The sequence below is a fragment of the Coenobita brevimanus genome, chromosome 16 (assembly GCF_032717465.1).
Source record: "Coenobita brevimanus isolate Jiangsu-jjx chromosome 16, ASM3271746v2, whole genome shotgun sequence".
Taxonomy (NCBI): Eukaryota; Metazoa; Arthropoda; class Malacostraca; order Decapoda; family Coenobitidae; genus Coenobita; species Coenobita brevimanus.
This window is the reverse complement of record NC_136969.1, coordinates 5,309,846-5,329,664: the sequence shown is the minus strand read 5'-3', so window position 1 is coordinate 5,329,664 and position 19,819 is coordinate 5,309,846.

Genomic DNA, 19,819 nt, shown 5'->3' with positions numbered 1-19,819 from the left:
GACAGAAGTTCTACTGGACTGGTATGTATCAGGATGTTGAAGAGTGGTGCCAGGCCTGTGATATATACAGTGCCAATAAGGGACCCAACAAATGTGGTTATGCCCCTCTTCATCTGTACCAAGTGGGTGCACCAATGGAAAGAGTCATGGTGGACATTATTGGACCTCTGCCACTCACTGAAAGAGGAAACTGGGATATATGTGTTGCCATGAACTATTTCACAAAGTGGCCAAAAGCCTGTGCCATCACCGATCAAGAGGCTGCGATTGTTGCTCAGGTGTTGGTTGACCAGTTTTTCTGTCATTTTGGAATGCCACAAGAGCTACACTAAGACCAGGGTAGAAACTTCGAGTCTTCTGTGTCCCATGAGTGTTGCAAGTTACTAGGGATCAAGAAACCAGGACGACACCACTAAGGCCACAGTCAGATGGGATAGTGGAGAAATTCAACTTGACCCTGAGACAAGAACTGGCCAAGTACTGTGTAGAGGGACAGGGGGAATGGGACCAGAAGTTACCTGCTTTGGTGATGGCATACCGATCTGTATCCCACGAGTATACTGGCTACACCCCTGCAAAAAAGATGTTGGGACACGAGTTACGATTGTCAGTTGATCTCTTAACGGAAAGGCCACCTGGTGAAGAGCTGCCTACAGACACCTTTAGCCATGTGAAACATCTTCAGGAAAGACTGGATGATATACAGCACCAAGTTCGAGGAACTTTGAAGTTTTCTGGTGAAGAGATGAAGCACAAGTATGATATGATGCCAAGGCATGTGAAGTGAGCTTCAAGGATGGTGACAGATTTTGGCTTTACAATCCACAGTGGAAGAAGAGACAGTCACCGAAGTGGCAGAGCCCATGGGACGGGCCCTACACTATGATGAATTGCCTGTTAGATGCAACATACCAGATTCAGGGAGGCAGTAAGTCTTGTCCAAAGGTGGCACACGTGAATCGTCTGTGGCAGTACCATGGGCCAGGACAGTACAACTGAGACATCTCCGGGGAGTCATGCTCACCCCCAGCTGAGGATGGTGAGGAGGACCAAGGAGCTGAAGTACAAGAGGATGGTGACAGTTTCCTGAGGGAAGAAGTGAATCAGGAAGAGGACCAAGACACCCCAGGAGGTGTGGACTGTTTGGAGGAGCAGGGGTGTCGTTGGAAGTGGCATAGGAGAAGACCTGATAAGTTGAAGGATTATTTTGTGTATAATTAGGTGTTTCATTAGATGTAATGATTATGTTTGTAAGTACTGAGTAGTTTTGTTTGGACGACAAAAGGACTAGGGAAGGGATAGTGTTGAGAAGAGGGATTTTCTCAGTAGAAAGTACTGGAAGTTTCTCAGCACTTCTCTTTTTTCTTTTTCAGTTATGAGTCAGAGTTGCCAGTTAGCCTGCTATTTGTGAGTGGAGGTATTTTGTAAAGTTATGCATTAATTATTATGCTGCTTTCTCTACAGTGTTTTATTTATGTGATTGCTTGTTGAATTATGCAATATTCAGTTTGTATGCTAAAGCATTTGGAGTGTTATGTAATGTAAGAAAACTCTGACATGATTTGGATGTTTCTGATTTGGTAATTGTTGCTGCCAGAGTAAACTAGAAGATTCGAGTATAATGCAAGGCTACATAAGGAGGTGGAACAGCCTAGGGGAGTCAGTTTCGTTTCAGTTTTAGTTTCAGTGTGAGTTCAGTGTCCCTGCTGCCTGGTGAAGAATGAATAGCTCCGGTATTTGTGAAAACAGTGAAGTGTAGTTGGCAAGCATTAAGTTTACTTATTTGGTGAATAAAGACTGCGAAACTGAGTAAACAAACCAGTGTTTAATCACCACGCCTGAGCCGATCGAGTTGTTGCACATCTAAAGGCTGACCATAGGAAGAACAGCTCACTAAGCAACGTCCTTCCTTTACTGTACTACTGCTTTTGGAGCCTGTGGCAGTGTGGGAGAGAGACTTATCTGTACTGTAACCTCATGAAAGGTATAAAATAAAATAGGCTGTGCATCGCTCTGGGCAGCTGGAAACACACTGTCGTCCTGGTGGTTGGTGCCCTGGTGACGTCACAGGTCAGGGTAACCAATCATAGATCACCTGCGCAAAACCTTCCTTATTTAAGTCTAGAGATGGGCACACTGAGTAATGTGATACTTGAACTCCAGCAAACCGTTTAAAATATACTGGATGCAGTTCTTCGCTACTTAATTAAAAATCAATTATATTGTCCGAAACTCTACTTATATACACAAGATACTGATTCGCTAAGTTGGGCAACGATTAATGAATAGGGCTACTAAATCCACAGCCACAAATATCGCTAAATTTGCTCTCAAAACCCGCTAGATTTTATTTAAGTGCAAAAATCAGGAATATCGCTTAAAATGGGCCTATGATCACCGGAATATTGTTCAAATTTAGGAGAAACCTCGAGAAAGTTGCTCGATTCCTTACTGCTAGACATGAAAAAATTGTTGCTGGAAGGTTTATATTTTCAAAATCAACTGAAAAACAAACTTAAGTTGCCAGTACTCAAAGTAATGTACGGATGAAGCACGTAAGGCGAGGATGAAGGAAGGAAAGAACGATGAATGAAGGAATGAATGAAATTGATAAGGTGGAAAGAACGATGAATGAATGAAGGAATGATATGAATAAGGTGAGGAAAGAAGGATGGATGAAGTAAGGAGGAGGCGTGAGGAAAGGAGAGGAGCAGGATTGAGGGAAGGAGAGGTGTGTGTGTGTGTGTGTGTGTGTGTGTGTGTGTGTGTGTGTGTGTGTGTGTGTGTGTTTATGCAAGGAAGAAGGAACCAAAGGCCATGAGCCCGTAATAACTGTTCCCTCCAAGATAAAAATAAAATACAAGAGAGAGCCAAATTCAAGAACCGATCATTTCGAGATGACTGGACACACTGCGTTTGAAAGACTGGAGATCATAGGAAGGAGGAAATACAGACTAAAAATATTTGTGCTGTTTACTTATCTCCTAATTCTACTGACTATCAAAAATTCTTTGACTACCTTACTTCTACGATGGAACACATTCTATCCATTTCTCCTTTCTCTGAAATCTCCATTCTTGGTGATTTCAATGTTCACCACCACCTTTGGCTCTCCTTTCATTTCACTGATCCACCTGGTGAACAAGCCTACACCTTTTCTATCCTTAATGACCTAGAGCAGCTTGTACAGCACCCTACTCGTGTCCCTGATTGCAATGGAGAGAGCTCCAACATACTTGACCTCTTCCTAACAACTAATCCTTCTGCTTACACCGTTAATCTTTTCTCTCCGTTGGGCTCCTCTGATCACAACCTTATCACCTTAACCTGTCCTATCACTCCGGTACAGCCTGCGGACCCTCGAAAGAAACGTCATCTGTGGCACTTTGGAGCTGCGGATTGGGAGGCCCTCAGGCAGTACTTTGATTTTCCCTGGAATGATTATCGCTTCCATGGCTGGGAGCCATCTGGGTGTGCCTTGCGCATTACGGAGGTTATTCTCTCAGGCATGGAAGCATACATTCCATTCTCATATCCTTTGACTAATGCATGAAAGCTTTGGTTTAATCACGCTTGTTCTAATGCTGTCCGCAACAAGGAGAGGGCCTATAAAAGGTACCGGAGCCAACCCACCCCTGAATCACATCTTTTATACGTTTCTGCCCGGAATCATGCTAAGTCTGTTCTTTGCTCTGCTAAAAATAAATTCATCTGTACAAAATGCTCTCAACTCTTCAACTCGAATTCTTCCTGCTCCTTCTGGCACCTTGCCAAAAACCTTTCTAACAACTTTATCTCATCATCCTTCCCTCCTCTTTTCTATTCTGATGGCTCTGTAGCCATTTCTTCTATTGATAAAGCAAATCTCTTCACTCAGAATTTCTCCTCCAGTTTCACCTTAGACGATTCCGGTGCTGTTTCTCCATCACTTCCCCCCTCTGACTTCCTCATGGCTAACATTAAAATTTCTTCAGCTGATGTATTTTCTGCCATCACAAGCCTCAATACTAATAAGGCATATGGGCCTGATGGAGTCCCTCCTGTTGTTCTCAAGAACTATGCTTTTGTGCTTACATCCTGCCTAGGCAAACTCTTTCACCTTTGTCTGTCAACTTGTATGTTTCCTTCTTGCTGGAAGTTTGCTCTCATTCAGCCAGTCCCAAAGAAGGGTGACCATTCCCAACCCTCTAACTATCGTCCATTTGCTTTAACATCCTGTATCTCAAAAGTTGTCGAGTCTATTCTTAATAGAAAAATTTTAAAGCATCTCTCCTATCACAACCTTCTTTCTGATCGTCAGTATGGGTTCCGTCAGGGACGCTTCACAGGCACAGGCGATCTTCTCACCTACCATTCAGACTCCTTGTCATCCTCCTTTCGGGACTTTGGTGAAAGCTTTGCCATTGCACTTGACATCTCAAAGGCTTTCGATCGACTCTGACATAAATCTTTAATTTCCAAACTGCCCTCTTACGGTTTCTATTCTTCTATCTGTGCCTTCATCTCTAGCTTCCTTTCTGGTCGTTCTATAGCCGCTGTTGTAGACGGCCATCGTTCTTCTCCTAGATCTATTAACAGTGGTGTTCGTCAGGGCTTTGTCCTATCACCAATTCTCTTCCTTTTATTCATCAATGACCTTCTAAGCTGTTCATCTAACCCTATCCATTCCTACGCCGATGACTCCATCCTTCACCTTTCCATTCAATTCCCACAACGTCCATCTCAGCAGTTACTTCAACAAACAAGGGATGAGGCTATGGCACACCTAATGTCTTACTTGGCTCGTTTCTCTGACTGGGGTAAAAATAATCTGGTTGTTTTTAATGCATCACAGACTCAGTTGTTGCACCTATCAACCCGACAAAATCTTCCACAAGTATACCCATTAATGTTTAATAATATTCACCTTAATCCTGCATCATCGTTGAACATGCTTGGGATTTCATTTACTCGGGACTTATCTTGGACAAATTATATTACATCACTTGTAAAATCTGCCTCCAAGAGATTGGGTGTGCTAAGCCGACTCCATTCCTTCTTTACCCCTTCACAATTGTTCACTCTATACAAGGTTGTTATCTGCCCCTGCGTGGAGTACAACTCTTATGTGTGGGGAGGCTCCCCACATACAGCTCTTCTCAATAGGGTGGAGTCAAAGGCTTTTCGTCTCATTAACTCTCCCCCTCTTACTGACTCCCTTCAACCTCTGTCTCTTTGCCGCACTGTTTCATCTTTATCTCTTTTCTATCGCTACTTCAATGGTCACTGCTCCTCTGAACTGTCTGTATGCATTCCTCCACCTCTGTGACGGGCACGTAGCACCCTTCTAGCAGCAAACTCTCACCTTTTTTCCGTCCAACTCTCTAATGCAAGAGGTAACCATTACTCCCAGTCCTCCATTTATGCAACAGGTCAACTCTGGAACTGTCTCCCTCTGTCTGTATTTCCTGCTTCCTATGATCTTCAGTCTTTCAAATGCAATGTGTCCAGGCATCTCGAAATGAATGGATCTTGAATTTGGCTCTCTCTTGTATTTTGTTTTTCTCTTGGAAGGAACAGTTTTGCGGGCTCGTTGCCTTAGGTTCCTTCTTCCTCACATTAGAAAAAGTTCCAGAGTTGACCTGTTGCATAAATGAAGGACTGGGAGTAACGGTTAACTCTTGCATTAGAGAGTTGGACAGCAAAGGGATGAGAGTTTGCTGCTAGACGGGTGCTACACGCCCGGCATAGAGGTGGAGAAAAGCATGCAGACAGTTCAGAGGAGAAGCGAACACTGAAGTAGGGGACAGAAAAGAGATAAAGATGCAACAGCGCAGCGAAGAGGTTAAAGGGAGTCAGTAAGAGAAGGAGAGTTAAAGACACAAAAAGCCTTTGACTCCACGCTATTGAGAAGAGCTGTATGTGGGGAACCTCCTCACACATGAGAGTTGTACTCCACACAGGGGAGGATATAACCCGTGCATAGAGCTAATAATTGTGCAGGGGTAAAGAAGGAACGGAGTCGGTTTAGCACACTTAATCGCTTGGAAGCAGATTTTACAAGACATGTAATATGATCTTTCCAAGACAAGTCCCGAGTAAATGAAACCCCAAGCATGTTCAAGGATGATACAGGATTAAGCTGAATCTTATTAAACTTTAGCGGATACACCTGTGGAAGATTTTGTCGGGTTGATAGGTGTAAGAACTGAGTCTTTGATGCGTGTGTGTCTTTGTCTGTGTGTGTCTGGCTGTATGTGTATGTATGACTGTGCGTGTGTTTCTGTGTTTCTGTGTGTGTGAGTGTGTGAGTATGTGTGCGTGTGTGTGTGTGTGTGTGTGTGTGTGTGTGTGTGTGTGTGTCTATGTCTGTGGCTGTCTATGGGTGTGTGTGTGTGTGTGTGTGTGGCTGTGTGTGTCAATGTGACTGTGTGTCTATGTGTGTGTGTGTGTGTGTGTGTGTGTGTGTGTGTGTGTGTGTGTCTATGTGTGTGTGTGTGTGTGTGTGTGTGTGTGTGTGTGTGTGTGTGTGTGTGTGTGTGTGTGTGTGTGTGTGTGTGTGTGTGTGTGTGTGTGTGTGTGTGTGTGTGTGTGTGTGTTTATGTCTGTGGCTGTGTGTGTCTATGTCTGTGGCTGTCTATGGGTGTGTGTGTGTGTGTGTGTGTGTGTGTGTGTGTGTGTGTGTGTGTGTGTGTGTGTGTGTGTGTGTGTGTGTGTGTGTGTGTGTGTGTGTGTGTGTGTGTGTGTGTGTGGCTGTGTGTCTATGTGTGTGTGTGTGTGTGTGTGTGTGTGTGTGTGTGTGTGTGTGTGTGTGTGTGTGTGTGTGTGTGTGTTCTTGTGTGTGTGTGTGTGTGTGTGTGTGTGTGTGTGTGTGTGTGTGTGTGTGTGTGTGTGTGTGTGTGTGTGAGTGAGTGTTATTGTGTGTGTGTGTGTGTGTGTGTGTGTGTGTGTGTGTGTGTGTGTGTGTGTGTGTGTGTGTGTGCCTGTGAGTGTGTGTGTGTGCGCCTGTAAGTGTGTGTGTGTGTGCCTGTGAGTGTGTGTGTGTGTGTGTGTCTGGGTGTGTGTCCATCTTTGCGTGTCTGTGTGTGTGTCTGTGAGTCTGTCTGTATGTGTCTGTGTGCATTGTTACGAGATGGGAGTAGGCAACACAAGATAACTAAATCTGACCGCGTAAAAACTGTGAAAAACAAAGTGAAAAGGGAACTGAACAAATAGTTAAGTCATGAAACAAGAAAAAAAAAAAATAACACCAATCTCGCAACATAGGTCCGAAAGTAAATAAAATTAGCTGACGTTAACGAGGGCAAAGTAAACACAATGAAAAATACCTAATATAATACAAGCTAATGATATTTACAATATTTTCAGTAAGATATTGAAACACAAAAAGAATAAGAAAAACAGTCAACATGATTATACCTTAATAATCACACTAAACTCTGCGAACAACTTGCCAGACAAAAGAAAACAAATTCATACAAAAAGTGATAACTAAACTTCACCCAATTGACACAAGTAATAATAATACAAAAGTAATAATAATACTCGCGACTGGATGCTCATACGAAGTGAAAAGATGTTCAGAAATATAATTTATACACCATAAAAAATACTGCTACTCCTCCCTCTCCGATCTCCAGTCCAAACACTCCCTCTCTCAACGCCAAATCCCAGAAAAACTCCCTTTATTCAAAGTTATCTGCCTTATAATTATATACCCTCCAGCTGTGTGCACACGTCACCACGCAGATGGGGGGGTGGAGGTCAGACGAAAAATATACAAAAAGGAGTTCAGCGAGTTAATCTCTCCCCCATACTTCAAACGTCATAAAAATCGCTGGTGAATACAAATCTTCATGTCGCCAGTTTAAGCTCCACAGTAAGTCACTGATATTAAAAACAATTTCAGTCACACCCGTGTCGAGAGAGCAAACAGAATTAACTAAGACTTTATAAATGTGTAAGGAACGAACAGGCAAAAACATGATAGCGAGTGCATGTGCCTAGATGCTGGCATACACGGCATCGACGCACACACACACACGCCCGCACGATACATACATGCACAGTATACACAAAAAAAAAAAAAATACATACCTACACACGTAACACGCACACACCTAAGAAAGAATTTTCGCTTCAGAAAATTCGTTCTTAAGAAAGTGACAAACAATCAGCGATGATATTGTCAACACCCTTAATATATCTAATATCCAAATGAAACTGCTGAAGGAACAAACTCCAACGCGTCAATCACTGATTCTTCATCTTCAAATTATTCAGAAATTTGAGTGGGCGATGGTCAGTATATACAATGACAGTAGGTCCAAATGCAGATATATATACAGAAAAGTGCTGCGGGGCGAGGATCAGGGCTAACTGTTCCTTTTCGATAACAGAATAATTATGTTGACGAACAGAAATCTTCTTACTGAAACAACAAACGGGATGCTCTACGCCATGGTCATCGTCCTGCATTAAAACAGCTCCTGCACCCACATTACTAGATATACAGCAAGTTTAAATGTCTTATTAAAGTATGGTGCAGCCATAACTGGATAATTACATAAGATCTCCTTGGCTGCATCAAAACTATTCTGACACACATCAGTCCAGATGTATTTTTTATCTTTCTTAAGCAATTCAGTGAGAGGGGCCACTATTGTTGCAAAGTTCTGCAAAACACGACGGTAGTAACCAATATTGCTGAGGAATCTCCGAAGCTCGCTCCTGTTTTATGGTGCCTTAAAATGCTTTATTGCCTCCACCTTAGAGTCAGGGGGGTGTACACAACCATGACCAACCTCATAACCAAGATATTGAACTTGTGCACAAACAAACTCGCACTTCTTTAAATTTACAAGGCGAGCCTTGGAAAGCCTGGACAGCAAAACACCTAGTTCTTTTAAGTGGCTTTCCCAATCATTGGTAAAGACTACTGCATCATCTAAGTATATTGCACAATGCTTCATACCACTGACAACCATGTTCATTAATCGTTGGAACGTTGCCAGGGCGTTCTTCATACCATACGGCATCACATTACATTGGTATGTGTGTCCGTCTGCCACAAAACATGAGACTTCCTTAGCCCGTTCGGTCAAAGGCACTTGCCAGAAGCCTTTCTTGAGATCTAACTTGGTGATATAACTAGACGAGCCGATGCGATCGATGCAGTCCTCAAGCTGGGGCAATGGGTATGTATAAGCCTTTGTTAGTACGGTCACCCGTCTGTAGTCTATGCAAAATCTTGCGGTGCCATCTGGTTTAGGCTGCAAACTCACAGGGGAACTCCGGGGACTAACACAGGGGGAGATAAGCTGGAGGTCCAACGTATAACTGAGCTCCTAACGCAGCACGCCAACACGCTGAGGACTGACTTGATAAGGGGGCAACTTCACAGGAACGGCGTCACACACATCCACGTCGTGCTGAATGCAATCGTTCTTCCCAAGGATACTGCTGAATACTTCCTTGTAAGTTGACAAGAGGGCAACCAATTGAGATGCTTGGTCCCGAGGCAGATGTGCTAACTTGGAGTTGAGAGTGGACTCCGCCTCATCATTCTTCACCCAGCTACAATCTGGAAACTTGCAGTCCTCCTCAAACAAGTCGCTATCAACACCCTCCTCAGCAGCAGCAGCAGTGGCAGAGACAAGGTGTATGGGAGCCGGAGAATCTGGGGCACGATGCTACAGCTTCAGCATGTTCACATGGCACAGTTGATGTTTCTTTCTTCTGTCGGGGGTCTCCATCAGGTAGTCAGTGTCTCCAATATGCCGCACTACAGGGTATGGACAACTAAACTTAGCAGCCAGCGGCTGACCTTGCAGTGGCAGCAACACAAAAACCATGTCGCTGACCTTAAATTCCCTCAGCCTGACCTTTCGATTGTACCATACCTTCATGTTATCTTGAGCTTGCTTGAGTTTTTCCCAGGCCAGCTCCAGAGTCTCACTCATACGAATCTTGAAGTCCTGCACATAACGGAGTAAGCTCATGCTCTCAGCGAGGGTACTGCTCCAAGTCCCTCGTAGCAAACACGAGGAGTGGCACAATATGGTCCCAGTCCTTAGAGTGCTCCAGACAGTACTTGCGGAGCATATTTGAGTGTCTGGTGGGAATGCTCCAAGGCACCTTGTGTCTCCAGACGGTAGGCACTGCTCTTGATGTGTGTGATGCCAAGTTGAGCAAATGACTGCTGGAAGATGTTGGAAAGGAAATGAGACCCTCTATCTGACTGAACCTCCCGGGGCAAACCAAACTTTGTAAAGAAATCTAGCAAAACTCTAACCACTGCCTTAGCTTTGATAGAATGTAAAGGTATCGCCTCAGGGTACCTCGTGGAGGGGTCAATGATAGTGAGCAGATATGAGTTACCACTAGAAGTTGGGAGCAAGGGTCCCACCATATCAGTAATATTAACCTGGAAAAAGAGGGATCAATGGCAGGAATGGGGACAAGAGGGGCCTTAGGGACAGACTAATTCGGCCTACCCACTACTTGACAGGTATGACAATGTTTGACAAACTTAGTGTCATCTGCTGCCATGTGGGGCCAGAATTCTGCATGCGGGCTCTCCATGGTCTTCCTTACACCCATGTGACCCGTAAATGGAGTAGAATGGGCCAGTTGAATTAACTCCTGCCTGCACACATTAGGTACTATGATCTGATGGTAATCCCACATCCCATCATCTACATTCACATGTGGAAGTCTCCATCATCTCCACAAAATTTCATCTCTCACATAAAAACATCCACCTTTCTCCTCCTCAAAATCATCCACTGCACACAACTTCAACCTCTGAATCTCCTGGTCTCCAGACTGCAACTCCTTTAACTTCTCAATGTTCACATCCTCCAACGGAACAAGCAACCTTCTCCTGTCGACTCCTCTCTGCACGTGACATAGACCTAGTCACTGCACAAACTGGGAATACCTCTGCATCATTGGGATTAACCTGCAAGGGAACTTCGAGCACTGGCACCTCTGACACAACTGGAGTGCCGGTGGTGGTCTCCTCATCTCTCACTAAGTCGTTGCCAAGTAATAAATCAACACCACTCACTGGTAATAATCTACAACAACCAATCGTGCCAAACCATCAAACAACCGACATTTAACCTCACAAGAAACTAGCGGCATAGTCTTTGCACCTGTTACTCCCCTAATCAGAAAAAACTCTCCTCCTGCAACATGAAGAACTTCATTATTTGGCCTTACCCACAAAGAAATTGAAGAACCAGTGTCACGAAGAATGTGTACCGGATGCTGCACGCCATTCACCTTCACCGAACCAGAATACAGGTAGGGGGCATACGAAGAAGCAGGGGCAACATAGCTCATCACCGCCTGTACCACACCTCCTGAAACAGTGGGCTCCGACACTACTGTGGTCTCCTTCTTTCCACCTTCCAGAACAACATCAACCCTAGAAGGGGGTAAAACATCAGTTTCCCTGACTAACAACTGGGGAACCAACTGAAGGGGTAACCACGGGAGCTCCACAAGAAACAAAGCTCACTGGCTTCACAACAAAGAACTTTCGCCAACATCTATCTACAGTGTGACCTGGCCTCTTGCAATATGAACAAGTAAATGGGCGGTATGTAAGTTTTGGGGAAATGTGAGGTGTATCAGGTTTGGGTGTGGCGTAATTTGTGGAGTTGGGCTTCTGAGATGGTTGTCTGGGGAGCTGAGAGGAGTAACACTTCTGAGGAACACTCCTAGGAACTTCCTTACCCTTATTCAGATTCTTAAACAATAAATAATCATGGATATAAACTGCACCTTCAGCAGCATTCTTGAATTTCTTAGCAAGGCAAGTTCTTAAATCTGTATCAGTCTTATCAAGGAAGTTCTAGAAGAATACAAGTTCCTTAAGCTTAACATAAGATTCTGAGACATCCTCACTTCGCAGCCATTGATTAAATGCATCAGTCATCTGCCTACTGAAATCTACAAAAGTGTCATGAGGGCACTTCCTGCAATTCCAAAATTTCCGTCTGTAAGCTTCAGGTCTCAGCTCGTATGCATGCTGCATGGCTTTGTTTAGTACCTCGTAATCCTGTGATTCTTGGTGGCTAAGACTGTCATAGGCCTTCAACGCTTTACCTTTGATTACTGTCTAAACTACAGATGACCAGTTGTCTCTGGGCCACTTGTTACCTGTAGCAATCTTCTCAAATCGGTCAAAGAACTCCAGGACTAAGCACTCATCTAATGGAGGAACTAATTTAGTGGGTTCAATGGCTCTAATTTCTGAAAAAAGAATGGGGAAAATAGGTTAGGGCACTTGGGCAATGCATAAGCATTTCATAGCTAAGCTTCATCTGCTCCAGTTTTAGTTTCTCCTCCAGTAGTCTACTGTTCTCCATCTCCTTCTTCTCCCTCTGAAGCTGTAGCTTAAGCTGTAACATCCTATACTCATGATTGAGGTTAGCCTGCTCTGCATTAATAAATTCTTTCTGGTAAGTGGCAGTGTCCTCAGCTAAACTATCATGGGATGAATGAACTGATCTAGAAACTGATTTAAGATCTGGCATGGATCCCGGGACTTCGTATGGGCCTGTGTCAAACAGTCGGTGGCAAATTACGTTAGTTAATAGGAAGGCATTACCTGACTCACTCTGAATTTCAAGAGCTTGGGCAACTAAGGTTAACTCCTGCCTCTGCAACCTCCTAACCTTATCCTCCGTTTGTCCTGAGTTGATGAAGTCAGCTGCATCCTGCTGACTCACAATATGTAAGGGCACCACAGTAACGAGTTCTACCCTTCCATGATGAGACACTACCACAATGACACAATAATAATCAAAATATCAAGGTATTATCCTGGCGAGGTCACCAACTTATATGTTATGAGATAGGAGTAGGCAACACAAGATAACTAAATCTGACTGCGTAAAAACTGAGAAAAACAAAGTGAAAAGGGAAGTGAACAAATAGTTAAGTCATGAAACAATAAAAAAAAGAACACTAACACTAATCTCGCAACACAGGTCCGAAAGTAAATAAAATTAGCTGACGTTAGTGAGGGAAAAATAATCACAATGAAAAATACCTAATATAATACAAGCTAATGATATTTACAATATTTACAATGAGACAACGAAACACAAAAGAATGAGAAAAACAATCAACCTGTTAATACCCTGAATAATCACACTAAAGTCTGGGAACAACTTGCCAGACAAAAGAAAACAAATTCATACAAAAAGAGATAACTAAACTTCACTCAATTGCCACAAAGAAAAATGACACAATAGTAATAATAATCCTTGCGACTGGATGCTGATACGAAGTGAAAAGATGTTCAGAAATATATACAACATACAAAATACTGCTACTCCTCCCTCTCTGATATCCAGTCCAAACACTCCCTCTCTCGACGCCAAATCCCACAAAAACTCTCTTCATTCAAAATTCTGTGCCTTATAATTATATACCCTCCAGCTGTGTGCACGTGTCAACACGCAGCCGGGGCGGTCAGATGAGAAATATGCAAAAAAGAGTTCAGCGAATTAATCTCTTCCCCATACTTCAAACGTTATAAATATCTCTGGTGAATACAAATCTTTAAGTCGCCAGTATAAGCTCCACAGTAAGTCACTGATATGAAAAACAGTTTTAGTCACACCTGCATCAAAAGAGCAAACAAAAATAACTAAGACTTTATAAATGTGTAAGTAACTAACAGGCAAATACATGATAGCGAGTGCATGTGTGTAGATGCTGGCATACACGGCACTGAATCACACACACACATGCCCGCACTCATACATGCACAATATACACAAAGAAATATATACATACCTACACACATAACAGTGTGTGTGTGTGTGTGTGTGTGTGTGTGTGTGTGTGTGTTTGTGTGACTGTGTGTATGTCTGTGTGTGTCTCTGTGTGTGTCTGTGTGTGTCTGTGACTGTGTAGGTCTATGTGCTTCTCTGTTTGTGTGTGTGTGTGTGTGTGTGTGTGTGTGTGTGTGTGTTTGTGTGTGTGTGTGTGTGTGTGTGTGTGTGTGTGTGTGTGTGTGTGTGTGTGTGTGTGTGTGTGTGTGTGTGTGTGTGTGTGTGTGTGTGATCAACGAATACCAATGAGAAAACGTGCTTAAGTACGGAAGAAGTTAAACATGACGAAAACAGAAAACAATAAACGACTCATAGAAGCCAGGCTGGAGAGGATAGACCAGGAACTGAAGGATTCTGTACTCCGACAACAGTAGTTGGCCGAAATGACTGTAGTTGAGGCAATTAAAACTATTCCTAAATAATTTCATACTTATGTGATGAGCCAATCGAAGTTAAAAACTGAAGTCATGGCCTTAACTATACTCCATTTTTTTTTACTGAGGCGAAGATGCTCTTGACAGGTTGATGATGACTGGCTGAATGTAACATGTCCAAAAAATATTTACTAACCCAAATTTCCCCCTCAAATATTTGTTGTCAGTTAATAATGCTAGATTATGAAGTAATGTTGCATTCAGCCAATAATCACCAATCTGTCAAGTTCATCTTCGCCTCGATAAAAAAAACGGAGTATAGTGCAGATGGCAACCTAGAAAGTGAACAGTACATAATGTGTGAGCTCTTCAGTCAACAGTTTGCAATGGTATTCAGCACACCGATTAGAGCAAAGGCTATAGATGATCCAGAATCATTTTTCACTTGTGCAACGCTGGACCACCGAGAATTAAGTGACGTGCAGTTTACGGAACTTGATATTTTAGCTGCAATTTGGAGAATTTGACGCACTGCTGCCTCTGGACCTGATGAATTTCCCACAATTCTTTTGAAAAACTATGGAAGTGAGTTGGCCACTCCATTGGAGATGCTATTTAATAGATCCTTCCAAACGGGAATTATACCTAACCTTATGAAGAACGCCAGGATCACGCCCACATATAAGAAACGTCTACATTCGGATCCATCTAACTATAGACCTGTTGCATTTACAGTACGTCTCATACAACGAAAAATATGGAGAAAATTATCGTTAAAACTATTACTTCCTACTTGGAGTTGAACCATTTAATGAATCCAGGGCAACATGGTTTCCATGCAGGTCGCTCCTGTTTCTCGCAACTCTATGCACCATAATATATGCCGTCACGAGGATACGTGGCACATTTCACTTACACGTCACACAATATCATACACAAATACATGACTACAACAATGATTCCACCCTAACCTCCACAATTATTCCCTTCCATACTACAGTTCAACGTGACTGTGATGCAGCATCCTTCGCCGGGAGAATATGATGCAACTCTATTGTATTGGCACACACCACACTTCTTCACGAACACCTGCAGCATGTTTGACGTATATTTCACACAATTCCATACGCATTTTCGCTATCAGAATCACAATAATTCCATCCCTAAACACCTCTAATTCTCCCTTCCCGACTATAAAAACTGTACGTGATGCCTGCCCCATTCCACACTATGGTTTATGGCGTTCATAACGCTAACTAGTTCCATAATTTCACCAAGCCAGCCACAATATCTTTCACACAAAATACAGTTTAGGCATTGGCTTCATTATATACGTATTTGTAATCACACAATAGGGCCCTGGGGAAGGCGAGAGGCGAAACCCCACAACAATGAACACGCATATCGCCTCTAAGCTTAACGAATGATAATGGGCATAATTCCTTTTCGTGACATATATCTATGTTCCATCGACAATATCACATACAAATATGCTCACAAATATTGGATTATCACACTGAGTCCATAGGGGCTTTGGCTCGGTCAGGAGGGGGAGAATTAGTAGGCGTTTAAAGGGACAGGACACGCGACGCAACCTCACTGCCTGGCTGCTTGGAAGAGACTGAGGTTTATCGCTACGTGCTGGGCCCCGTGAGGCAGCTCAGTGTTGCCAATGCCTTACCGTGGGAAAGCGCTGCGCTTGCTACGACGCTTCAAAATTTGATGCAAATCAGCCAGAAACTTAATTTTTGGCAATTTTTTTTGTGCTTAGGAATGCAATTTGCATGACTGATCATCTTTAGATCAATCCACATGGAATGCGAATCGCGTGACTGTGCGTGAGAAGATTAACATCATCATGCATTCCTGCAAGTCATTTGCACAAATCGACTGTAAATTAAGGATTAAATTCAGATTTTATGGCTTGCGAGAGAGCAGGGGGGGAGGAGAGAGGCTGGTGTGTTGTTTGCCAGTTTTGTAATCTTTAGTTTGTAGGATATTGCTACCAGCATTATCATAACAACCACAGCTCATTCAATGGAAACACATTATTGTAATGAGTGACTAGCATCCTTTTAACCCATTCACTGCGTCAGTGTTTGTTTACATGTACATCCCGTGTGCAGCGGTTTTCAAATATTTAGGAACAAATATTAGAAAGAAAATAATATTGTCAAAAGATAGAGAAAAAAATCCCGAGTTCAATGGTATATAACACAATATAGCAAACAAAAAAAATTACATCTGATACAGGTCCGTGAAATAACATATTCCCTGTGCAGTGGTGCCAGGCGAACGATGTGTTATGGTTGCACTGTGTCGTCAGTGTCAATCTTGCGATCATGTACGGTGTAAAACAGCATCTGAACCATCCTTGTCATCATCTAACAATAAATACTATCATTACTACACTCATCCAGAGATTTCATCCAATATTTGCTTGGGCTACTGGTAGCGGTGGCATGGAGAAGATTTCGTACCTTTACCATCGGCATTTTGTAGGTAATTGAGCTGAGCTCTGCACCTCATAAAAATGCATAATCTATGTATGGCAATATTCTGTAGGGTGCCATGAATTGCTAGCTGATTTATTTTGTGCCATTTCTGACGGCGGAATTTTTGAAAGCAGGAAATCATATATGATACAGCTGCAATGAGAGCCATTTGGACTCAGATATCATATATGATACAGCCGCAGTCAGTGGGTTAAGTCAGGAGTAATATTATTATCCATTACAATTTTTCTGCTGCAAGTAAACGTGGCACCATTTCTTTCATATGATGTTGCCGTGAGAACAGTGACACAGGATTGCCAATGTAACGACTATGCAGCTAGACCTATTTTTTGCTTCTACCTAGCGGCACTATTTAACATCTGGGAACATGATATCTAGCTACATTCTGGATATTTTTGCAATTTTTATGTGATATTCTAGATATTTAATCATACTTTCTAGCGATGTTTTGCAGTGTTTACTATCTAGCGACATTCTAGCAAGTTTTCAGGACTAAACTAACGAGATTGATTATAAGGACTTGGCAACCCTGTGTTCACTGTCATTTGAATGGGAAAATTTGCATGAGAGGCACACACTTCAAATACTGTTTTCCGCGTTCAGTTGTTCACTAGGTTCAGCTTCACTTGTTCATGAAACAGCATGCCACGTATGTACACCAATGAAGAATATGCAGATATCATCTATTTTTATGGATTCTGCAATGGTAATGCCAGTCTGCAGAGAGGAATACAGGTGGAGATACCCAATCGCGCCACATTTACTTGCAGCGGAAAAATTGTCATAAATAATATTCTTCCTGACTTAAAGTGAGGCTAATCTTCCTTTACAATAACGTTTTTCCATTGAATGAGCTGTTGGTGTTGTGATAATGCTGGTAGCAATATCCTACAAACTAAAGCTTACATAACTGGCAACAACACAACAGCACCTCTCCTCCCTCCCTACTCCCTCGCAAACCATAAAATTTGATTTAATCCTTATTTTACAGTCGATTTGTGCAAAAAACTTGCAGAAATGCATGACGATGTTAAAGAATCAATAGACTATATAAAGTTTCTTCTTAAAACTCGTTTGTACTGATAGGAGATGGGATTTTTAATACAGTACAGTATAAGCTAATAATACTCGTCTCCCATCGCCCTGCGAAGCTCTCACCCAATGACACATGCCAGCCACGAAACTTTACAATGAAACAGCCGAATGCTGGGTACTGAACTGGGGTCGCAGAGAGTATACGTTATAGAACAAAATATACTCAAAATTGCATGACAGATCATCGGTGTAAGGTTTTATCATACGTCGCGTTACACCCTGTAAATATATATATATATATATATATATATATATATATATATATATATATATATATATATATATATGTTTCGGATCTGTATGTTGCTGTGAATTTGTGGACTCGGTTACTTGCCAAATTCGGTTATTTGCGAACTCGGTTATTTAGGAATTCGGTTATTTGAGAACTTGGTAATTTAGGAAGTCGGTTATTTAGGAAATCGGTTATTTGAGAATTCAGTTATTTAAGAACTCAGTTATTTAAGAACTCGGTTATTTAGGAACTAGGTTACTTGAGATCTCGATTATTTGCGAACTCACCATGAACCCTGTGATTTTGTGAACTTTATCGTCAGTTTCCGGTTATTTTTCAGTTAAAAACCACCATTATCTTCTCGGTGACTGCAAAAATCTCAAAGAGATTCTGGTGTTGTGCGACTTCCCCCCCCCCTTCTCTCTCTCTCTGTCTTTCTCTGTCTTATAATACATATGGATGCACATAAATCTCTCTCAGGAAATATATATAGACGGCATTAATGCAAGGTCATATAGTGCCTGGTACCTATGGGGTAAATTTGCTATGACAGAGAGAGAGAGGGGGGGGGGGTAGGATTATTACTGAGGGAATATTACAGTCATAGCAAGACTATATTTCTAAGTGTATTGGTGTTTGTTACTCTAACAGGGTTGATGATGGTTTGTTTATTTTATCCTTGCCACCTTCACTGAAGTGTAGTAGTGGTGGTGGTGGTGGTGGTGGTGGTAGTAATAGTAGTAGTGTTAGTTGAGGTAGTGGTGGTGATGGTGGTAGTAGCAGTAGTAGTAGTAGTAGTAGTAGTTGTAGTAGCAGTAGTAGTGGTGGTGGTGGTGGTGGTAGTAGTAGTAGTGGTAGTAGTAACAGTAGCAGTAGTAGTAGTAGTGGTGGTGGTGGTGGTGGTGGTGGTTGTGGTAGTAGTAGTAGTCGTAGTAGTAGTAGTAGTAGTAATAATATTATTATTAGTATTAGTAGTAGTAGTGGTGGTGGTGGTGGTGGTGGTGGTGGTGGTGGTGGTAGTAGTAGTAGTAGTAGTAGTAGTAGTAGTGGTGGTGGTGGTGGTGGTGGCGATGGTGGGGGTAGCAGTAGTAGTGATAACAGTAGTAGTAGCAACAGCAGCAGCAGCAGCAGTAGTAGTAACAGTAGTAGTACTAGTAGTAATAGTAGTAGTCATTCATTCATTTCATTTTATTTCGTAATATAATTACATAGTTTGATTTCATTCTATTATGTGACATTCTGTATGTAACAAAGTATATCCTTCACAGCATCCCTCTACACTGTCATCATTGTTTCAGTCCAGCATTATTATTTATTTCCTTGTCTGCAAAGACGTGTAACCCATATATGCACAAGCGGAAGCTGACTGACAACTGTTAAAAATATTAATTAAAAAATAATATTAAACGAAAAACTAAAATAAGAATATAAATGCCCAATAAAAAGACATGATTTTTAAAAATAACTCCACACATAAAAATACTAAAAATGTTTAATTATAAAAAAGTTATCCCCAATCCATATACGCACAAGTGGAAGCTGACTGACAATTGTTAAAAATATTCAGTAAGAAATAATATTAAAAGAGAAATAGAAATAAGAATATAAATGCCCAATAAAAAGGCAATGATTTTTTAAAAATCACTCCATACATAATAAAAATAATACTAAAAATGTTTATAAAAAGTAATCCCCAAACCTAATATTTTAAAAATATATATGCTTTAATGGCATCTGGCAATAGATAGATAGAGAGATAGAAAAATA